Source organism: Fukomys damarensis, unplaced genomic scaffold (genome assembly GCF_012274545.1).
Source record: "Fukomys damarensis isolate Sample0158 unplaced genomic scaffold, DMR_v1.0_HiC HiC_scaffold_17, whole genome shotgun sequence".
Lineage (NCBI taxonomy): Eukaryota > Metazoa > Chordata > Mammalia > Rodentia > Bathyergidae > Fukomys > Fukomys damarensis.
The window spans coordinates 9,841,188-9,851,243 of NW_022900929.1; the positions used below are offsets into that span (position 1 = coordinate 9,841,188).

At 40.5% G+C, this 10,056-nt stretch overlaps 1 protein-coding gene across 1 annotated transcript in view; it reads left to right on the plus strand.

Annotated features, from left to right (window-relative positions):
* The window catches only part of Nme8 (NME/NM23 family member 8), a 45,258-nt gene extending 42,249 nt beyond the window's left edge, over positions 1–3,009 (plus strand). Inside the window, 1 exon segment of the mRNA XM_010640486.1 lies at positions 2,818–3,009. The gene's annotated coding sequence lies outside the window, so the exon portion shown is untranslated.
* Positions 3,010–10,056: the final 7,047 nt, after the last annotated feature.

Sequence of the window (10,056 nt, forward strand, 5' to 3'; positions counted from 1 at the left end):
CAACATAAAACACAGAGATCCCTGCCTTTGCCAATTCTGCTTAACATAATATTAGAAGTTCTGACCAGAGAAATTAGACAATTAAAGAAATAAAAACATATGGGTTAGATAGGGAAAGTAAATATCTCTATTAGCAGATGACATGATCTTATGTACAGAAAACCCTGGCAAAACACACACACTTGCACATTTGTTAAGAGCTAATTCAGCAAAGATTCAAGATACACAAGTAACACGTAAAAGGCACTTATGCTTCTATGTAGTAGCAATAAAATATCTACAAAAAGAAACTAGGAAAATAATTCCACGTGCCACAGCATCAAAAAGTACCTTATTTAGGAACAAATTTAACCAACAAGGCACAAAATGTGTACACTGAAAAACACAAAATAATTCTGGCAAAAACTTAAATAAGACATAAATAAATGGAAAGAAATCCTGTGTTCATGGATTGGGAGACCTAGTATTTTTAGGACAACAGTACTACCCAGACACTGTATGGATTCAAAATGATCCTTAACAAAAGCCTCATGATGTTTTCTTTTTGCCGAAATGGAAAAAAAAATCTATCTTAAAATTTATAAAAACTGTTCAAGTACTTAGAAGAGCCAAGAGATTCTTGAAAGAGAACAAAATTGGAGTATTCTCACTTACTGATTTCAGAACTTCCTACCAAGCTAGTCGTCAGAACAGCATGATAGTGGCTTTAATATATAATCAACAGTACAAACTTGAGAGCAAACAAACCTCCACACTCACCATCATTTGATACTTGACAAGTATGCAAGGTAATAAGATGAAAAGTATTTTCATTAAGTAATGCTAGCGAGACCAGATAACCACTTTTAAAATAATCGTTAGGACCCCCCCGACACCATACTCCCTATGGATAAAAAATATAGGTTAAAGAGGCAAAATTATAAAACTCTTAGAAGAAAAAGGAAAAAATTAGAAAACGAAAAAGTGAAAATAAAGTATTTATAAATACGAAAGGGAGGAGGGGGTGAAGGGAGGGCAGGGACAAGGGGAAAAAATGAGAACTAAGACCTGTCATGTAAAGGTACAGGATCCCAATGATGAATGTAACTATACTGTATACCTAAAATGTGCCAATAAACTCAATGAGAAAAAAAAAACTCTTAGAAAAAACATAAAGGAAAATCTTCAGGATGCTGTATTAGATGTCAGTTTCTTACCTACAACAACAAAGACAAAGGCAACAAATGAAAAAGTAGATAAACTGAATTTCCATGAAGTTAAGGGCCTTGTATATCGAAAGGTACTCCTTTGGAGTATAAAACAACAATATACAACGGGGAAAATGTCTGCAAATCATATGGCTGACAATAGTTTAATATCAAAATATTTAAGGAATTCTGCTATTCAACACCAAAAGTAAAACAACCCAGTTAAAGAGTTGAGTAGACATTTCTACAAAAAAGAGAGATGGATGGCCAGGAAGCATGTGAAAATATCCTCGACACTACTAGGAAAACCCAAATCAAAGCAGCAAGGAGCTGACACTGAACTGTAAAAAGTGGGAGATTAACAAGGGTTGATGACAATGTGGATAAATGGGAACCTTTGGACACTGCAGGTGGAACTGTACAAGGACACAGCTTAGACTGTGGAAGATGGTTTAGCAGTTTCCCCTCCAAATGCAAATACATGATTATTATTTGACCCAGCTATTCTACTCATAGATATATGTCCAACAGAGCAGAAGACAGAACTCAAAGCATCTGCTTGTACCTCAGTGTTCATTGGAAAATGACTCACAACAGCCAAAGCCAAACAAAACCCAAGGGTCGATCGACACAGGAATGCACAAACAACTTCTGGTATATCCTTTCAGTGAAATACGATTTATCTCTCTAAAGAAATGAAGTACAGATACATACTACAACATGGATGCAACTTGAATACAGTTTGCTAAATGAAATACAGAAGACAGAAAAGGACAAATACTGGATGATGACAGTCACCTGAGTACCTAGCAGGGGAACCATACAGCTAAAAGCAGATTGAGTAGAACATGCATTACTTTCTAGAGAGGTAGAGGGAGGGAAGAGGAGTTGGAAATTTCTGCTTAATGAGAACAACATTTCTGTTTTGGGTGATGAAAAGTTTCGAAATAAACCGTGGTGATAGTTGCAAACAATGTGAATATAATTAATACCATTTACTTGTACACTTAAATTGTTATAATGGATGAAGAAAATAATACAAAAAAATCCTTGCAACAAACTTCCCCGAAACAACTCCTCAAATTACGGAAAGTTAGGTTTGTCTTGGGGATATATTTAAAGGAAAAAGAATATAACACTGACATCAAAGTCCTTAAAATAAATCTTTAATAAAGCTCTTGAAGAGACAGCAAATCAAAGAAATATCTGTTCAAACAAAGTAATGGCAACACAACATACATCCCTAAAACTCCTCCCTGGGCATGTCCGCCCCCAAGGCCCACAGGGAATCCTGAGTGGGAGCTACGTCCCATTCCAGCCTCTCTATGTGTCCAGTGAAGACCCACACAGTCAGTCCTGTTGTCCTTCTCAGTTCCTTCCAGTTCACTTCTTTACCTTTGACTTAAGCAGACATTGTGAATCCTTCAGCGGCTTGCATAAAAGGCTGTGCTTTCTCACAGGTTCTTTGTGAGTTACGATCTCACTGAGCGGAGGAGTCTTCAGGTGAGGGAAAGAGCCCGGCTCCTTCTGCAAGTCAGGGATTTGCGTTTGCACCGTGTACATGCAAACTCTACATGCTGTAGACTTAGCACAGAGTGCTGCCATTTCTTTTATTGTGTTCTTTTCCTAGAACATTGGGAAGATAAAGCATAAAGTCCCCACAACATATAATCGTATGGCACAGCCTCCAGGGAGGAAGAATAAGACATTCTTTGGAGGAGAACTCATCTCAGCATGAATAAGTGGACGATAAAGCACAATAACAATAAAAATTGTAAGGCATGGACAAATATCGATGAGTATTTGTACCCTGACTTTGACAAAGGACATAATGTGGTTTATATAAATGTATAGCATGAGCTACAAGAAAATAATCCAAGAGAAACATGACTCAGGGAGAGGGAGAGAAGTCCATCTCATGGAATTATAGGCAAAATGCACATGGAAAGACCCCGAGGTCTATTTGGCTCTAAATTTTCTAGCAGAAAACTCTGGCATAGCGAGATTTATGTAGCTCGCAATTTCACCATACCACATTGAAGGCCGGGTGTGGTGAACCTGTGGCACGCGTGCTATAGCAGGCACTCAGAATCCTCTCGGTCGGCGTGGGAGCCAGTTCACCCCAGCATCACCCTAGCAGCCAAGCATCGGTTTAATTGCAGTGTTGGCACTTAATGGGCTTTGAATTGCAGTTTAAGCACTTGGTCTCAAAGTTTCACCATCACTGGCGCAGGCTGTGTACCCAATGGTAAGATGACCAAGGTATCTCTGTGTTAAAAGATAAGCCCAAATTTTCATTGTTTTGACCCCCTCTGCAGATGTAATTTAAATGATGCTTCCTGTAGTGATGCCCTCTTCAGCTTGTGTCCAAGGTCTTGTGAGATATCCAGAATGCTAGTTATGGAATCCTCCTGTCCATTGAATTCCAAAGAACACATTAGGGCATTAAGTGAAGGTCAGAGATGGTGTGCAATTAACTTTCCCTCCTAAGCCCTAAACCCTCATACTGACAAAATTCAGAAACAGGTGGGAGTGGTGCTGTACATCTGCAATTCCAGCACACTGAGAGGCTGAGGCAGGAGAATCCCAAGTTTGAGCTCAGTCCAGGCAAATAAGGGACTTAGCAAGACCCTAACTGAAAAAGAGGAGTGGTGGTATTGCTCAGTGAAAAGGTCCTACATTCAATCCCCAGTATTGCAAATACATATATTCTCAAACTTTGAACTTCTAGTGTTAGTAGTAAGAAATTACCTCAAAAATTGGAGTGTCCCAACACTGTTTGAGATGTTTGAGAAGCACACCTGTGAACATTGTTAAATTATATAACATCTAATTACATACAAATTTTCAGGATGCTGCTCAATCTTTCTACAGAACGTATTTTTTTTTAAAGTAAACTGGTCATTGACTTTCTTTGTATTATGCAGAGAAAATGAAGATTAGTAGAATCGTCACTTTCTGTGCTTCCTGCATCATTCCCATTACTCCAGATGGAGAACTATTTTCTGCTTGCTGCTTTGCGGTCGGATTATAGGTGGTGGTGTTCTGTGGCACCTGTCAGTGCCTCAGGGTTGGTCCAGAATTTTGAAAGCATTAAAACTCCCTTAAAAGCAATATCACATTTGATCAGAAGATGGCAGTCTACACTCAGGTTTGTATGATATGTGGCTACAGCTGTACAAAGATTTTATACGCAAGCTATAGAGAAAGGCAATTTGGATTCTGGCAAATAACCAGAAATCTAATAGTCCAAAGAGACATAAGAGGCATTTATCATTGCATCCCAAGAGGCAATTCTCCTTTAAATTATAGTAGGCTGGGCCCTGGGCAGATTGAATTTAGCGGATAAAACACAGAGGCCTGAGGTGGGTATATGGGGCTGGGCTTGGCAGGATATGAAATAATCTTTTTGCTCCTTGGGAAGAAAGGTTTAAAAAAAATTCTAACAGATTCTCAGAGCCCCAGCTGCGTGAGCTGGCCTTGAGTTTCAGCTGGACTTTGGCAGAAAGGCATTAATTCCGAGTCCTTGTGGTGGACGCAGGTGAGGGTTGCAGGGCAAGGTGAGAAGAGCCTGGAACAAGAAAAATGGGCTGGAGTTTGTTGACATGATGAGGGGCACATGGTGGTGGGGATGTGGGTACCAATACAGGACAAGCTAAGAAAGTGGGCAGTGGGGCACCTGGGCAGGAGGTAGTTCTGTCTCAACAGCTAGACAGGGCTGTGGAGGTCTGCGGCTTTATGGGTTTTGCGGGGAGGATGGTGCCCACAGCTTTTCAACAGCACAGTCTTGCACCTGAAGTCATATCTCTGATGGCCTGGTGCTAGTCAGCTTTTAGTCACTATAAGACAAATACCTGAGAAGATTCACTTAAGAAGACAAAAGTCTTATTTTATCTCAGGGTTTCAGAGGGTGCAATCTGTGGTCGGTTGGGCCCATTGCGTTTGGGCCTGTGATGGGTCAGGACACCAGGGTGGGTTCTGAAACAGCTCACCTCACAGAGGCATGGAAGCAAAGAAGCACAAGAGGAGGCACTGGGGTCCTGATATCCTTTCGGAAGACACAGTTCCAGTGACCTAACTTCATCCCAGCAGGCCCCAGCAGCACCGTGCATTGGGGCAAAGCCTTTGACTTGGGCCACAGGGGAACATTTCAGATCCAAGCAACGGAAGTCCCTTCCGACCCCTGCCAACACAGGACTCCTGAAGTAACCTGGATTGGAGACAAGTACTCCTCAGCACCCTCCTTGACTCCTGTGAGCTGTAAGCAGACAGCCTGCAGAAAATGGACAGGTTGCTCCTGCTCAGGGGACAGCACAACAGGGTCCGTAGGCAGAGCTGTCCCCGAGAGAGAGAGGTCACTTTGGTTTAATGGGTAACTGGAGCTGAAGCCTCCCAAGTAATTTTGTGAGAATCCCCCTTGGATACGTGCTGCAATCTGGAATGTTCCTAACCAACCTCATCTTTCCCGTCTGTCACCTTCAGTCTATGACATGCATCATGGTGTGACAGCTCCCCTGGCCTACCCAGTCTTTCTGTCCTCTCAAACAAAACCTCTCCTTCCAAAAGAATCCTTGCACATTTAATTCTGTTTTGGCACCTGCTTCTGTGGGACCCAGGCTAATGCACATATCATCAATGAAGTGATTTTCAAATTTGTACCTCCATCTGGCTTTAAACAAGAGCACCTTCCACATCACTCTCCAATAACACTTTAGCTATAGCTTGTAATTAAAAAAGTATCATATGTTTCTCAAACAACGTACATGCAGTAGTAGAAGCCTTTGGGGAAGTGTGAGCAGCCTTGAAATGTGCTTTCTAGGATTGCATCTGGTTATCAGTGCACCTTGTTAACATGTTAGTGAAAGTGTGGATGATAGAACAGTTGAACACAGCAAAACCATATTACCAGGTTGTATGTTACAAGCAGCCTCACACCCCACCGCTGCGAGTGGTCAGGGGTTAGGATTCACCATGGTAGTCGTGAGTCTGATAGCTCATTAAGTCTTATCCTGCAGGCTAAGACTAACTAGGAACATGCAGACATAAACTTGAATGAAGGCTACGGCAAACTCAGGAACAGCGATTACGACAAAAATGACAACAAAGAATTAAGACTGCTGGAAGGTTAATGGGACAAAACCTTTTGTGCCTGGCATGTTTTTGTATCTTTCTTTCTCTGGTCTTGAGATTTGGATGGCAGTGGAAAATGATTTGTGTCATGAAATCTGTCCTACCCTGCCATGCCTTAGGGAACACATTTCAAAGTACATTCACACAAATAATTAGAAAAATCAACTGTTACATTCATGCCATAGGATGGTGAAAAGCAAACATGCCGTCAGATTTTTTTATATGGGAAAAAATTTTTGTATCAGAACCCAAACTCAGGACATTGTTTGCCATTAGGTGCTGTGCTGCTAAGCTGCATACCTGTCTATATGGAAAAATTTTAATGCTGCATTGTTAACCAAAAGCATTCATTCACCAAAACAGGAAAGAGGTCTGGAAAGATTCACACCACAATGCTAAGCCTCACATGTGAAATGACTTTGATATTTTAGGTGTTTTTTGACTTCATCTTTTTTTTTTCTGTCTGTTGCTTGAGTGAGGAAAAGGGGGGATATTTCACTGCTATCCTGGTATCAGACATTTCCTTCAGGGTGCTGATATTAAAGTAGAAAACCTAGCCCAGATACTACACTGATTAGAATAATGTGGCCTGTTTCTTTATCAGTTAAGTGACAAAATTAACAATTAACTAAACAATAATGTAATAGATCTTTCAGAGTAAAGTGCTTCTCAAAAAAATTTTCCCTTCAGAAAACGTGGTCAGAATTGAGCATATACCAGACTATAATCAAAAGTTGTTCTGAGGCGACAAGTGAGTATTCCCTTCAAACTCCCAGATTTGTGTGCAAAATCATCAGTGCATGATTGCCTAGTAAATTAGAATTTAGTAACTCTGGGATCCAGCTCTTTCTCACTCTGTGTGGGACATCGAACAAGTCCTCATTCAGCTTTGCTCCAGTGAAGCAGAGAGTGACTTCTAAGGTCTCCTTCAGTCTTCCTGTCACCATTCCAAGTAAGCACTCTTGCCTTTTACACTGGTGACAGCAGCAGCCACAGTGTCCCTTCCTTTTTAACTCAGGAACTGGTTCCCCCAAACAGTAGCACCCTGGCGCTGGTACAAGTGAAAGAGTTTACTGTGAAGATGCAACAGAAAATCTATGGACAGTCCAGCACACAGACCAAAAGTGTGGGCAGACCAGAAAGTGCAGTTTAGAACTGGAAAGAGCTAAGCCTGATAATATAAGTTTTCATGAACCTTAAGAGGGGATTTATGCAGAGAGAAATCTATTAGTTTCTTCATATCCTGATTCTTCAGATTCTCAACCTGTTATATTATTAAATTTGATTCTTTAGAAAATTGACAAGACAGCATAGGCTTTTCCCAGTAGTCAAGAAATCTGTCTATCCATCTATCTCTATCATCTATATATCTAGCTCTATCATCTACCTACATACTTACCTGTGGATCCATCCATTTATCAATACTCTGTATTCCCTTTTTGATGTTCAAGCCTTCAGATGCCTGGATGCAGCTGCCTGGATTGTTGAAAGCATGGGTAATGCTGTAGCTGGTGGCTTACTGATGAAAGGAAGAAGTTCACCGAAGGGAGCCTCTTGTGCTAAGCTCACATTCATAAAATTATGGAGGGGAGGGATTTGGGAAGTCAGCACTTTGCCATTTCAAGCAGTTCACAGCATGATGGACAATACAGCCAAGATTTTCCTTACTGGGCATACTTCTTTGCCCAATAATGTAACTTAAACAAAATTATCCCAAGGAACTCATCAAGGATGTGCACAAACACTTAGCTCCCCAGATGTCTATTCTGTAATTCAGTATGTTCACTTAGGGAACAACCTAACTGCTCAATAGCATAAGGGTTTGTTGAGTGATACAGAGAACTCAACACAGCCATTATAAAAGAGGTACTGTCAGCTTTACTGACATGAGGACAAAACTCAGTGAAGACCTGGGTTGAAGGAGGCAGGCTTTTGAACAGAAGGTACAATAGGCTCTGATCTTTATTTTTTTTTAATTACTATGCAAATGTATGGTAAACGCCTGAAGAATTACATGCCACAATGTAACTGTGATTACTTGTGTGTTATGGTGAATGGGATTAAGTAGGATTTTAACTGCATTCTTTCTGAGTCTGTGCAATTATTGAGTGCTTACAGAGAATATATGTTACTGTGCCATTAAAAAAGAAACAATATTGTGGGTGTTTTTTTGTAAAAAGCCATGCCTCGTTAACCAGTTATGGCATTTGTCAATAAAATGTTGCAAAATGTATTTTTTCCTGATTAAAAAAATCCCAAGAACCTCAATTTTTTCCATATATTTATATTTATCTCCTCTCACATGTATTTAGATGAAGAAACTATTTTCAGTGAGAAAACCAAATCACAAGAGGCCACTCCCACACTGGTCTCTGCTCTCACCTTTGACTTTTTATAATAACCAGTCAGTGGCCTGGTTAATCTAAATCAATCAATCAAACTTGTAAAGGTACCTAATTTAGTTAAGACTTTGTGTAACAGTATAGAATTTCAGTAAAATAGTCAACGGAAGTTTTGTTTAGATTTGTAAAACCATTCTCAAATCGTTATCACATTTAATTTTGTTCTTTAAAATACTTTTATGTAAATGTTTTCCTCTTTTTCAACAGAATAGCCATTTCTATCCCTCTTTCCCATGGAATTGTTAATTGCTAAGGCTACCATAGCTTTGCATGGCTTTTCCAAGGGTCTTTGAGTTTGCCCTAATAGGCTTTCCTTAAGGGTCAATGAGGTTTGGCTTTTATACAATAGGACCACATACTGAGCATTTTATTGATATTCTGATGTAGGTGGATCCAGGGGCTTCCTTTAGCCTCAGCATCCTGAGGTAGCAGGCCCAGCTGAAGCTTTCAGAAGGTGCTGGGCATGCACAGCAGATTTCTCATTGGTCCTTTTCCCCACTTTCCACTTTGGCTTGCCCTCCTATGTCACATTTGAGTCACAGTGACTGCAAAGGTGAAATCAAAAGCTCGCTTTAATTATCTTTTATGAATGGAGCATGTTAACTTACCCACCCCACCCTGCCCGGAGAAGCAGAGATAATGGCAGATCTCAGAGGACACAACTCTTAAGCTTTCAGATGGTTCTGCTACCTGCAAATAAAATGAGCAGACAAGTGGCCTCTGTCTCCTCTCCCAGGCACAGGGCTAGTGTGTGGTGGCTGTTATAGCAGGCTGAGGACCAGCCTGGTGTCCCAGTCCACCTACCATGGCACTGCTGTAAGTGCCTGCATTTCAGAGAGAAAACTCTCTCCAGTTTGACAATCACAACACTGGGATGTCCTGAGCAGTCAGATGAGTCTCACACTTTGTTTGTGGTTATAAAACCCTTAGGGCCGACACATGAATTGGCACCTATGTAATAACAGGTGAAACAAACTCACTATTTCCAGCCCTTCATAGAAGATATTGACAAAAGCATTGTAATCGTGAGGTCAGAACATCTCCACCAGTGGCATGATACCCGGAAAACAAGAATCAGAGAACTGTCTCTCTGCCTCTCCTTTTTATTTATTTGTCATTATTACTCTAGTTTTTAGAATTCGTAGCTAAAAACAGAGCCGAAAGTCTTCTTATAAACACGCATTACAATTTCCACATCCTACTTCTCTAGATTTTTCCAAAAAATGCCCATTCATCTCCCAAATCCTCCTGCAGATAATAAACACAAAAATCTCTTCAACATTCATTTCTCTTACTTTCTTCAGAAGCGTTATAGTTTCAGTCACATTTTAAAATAT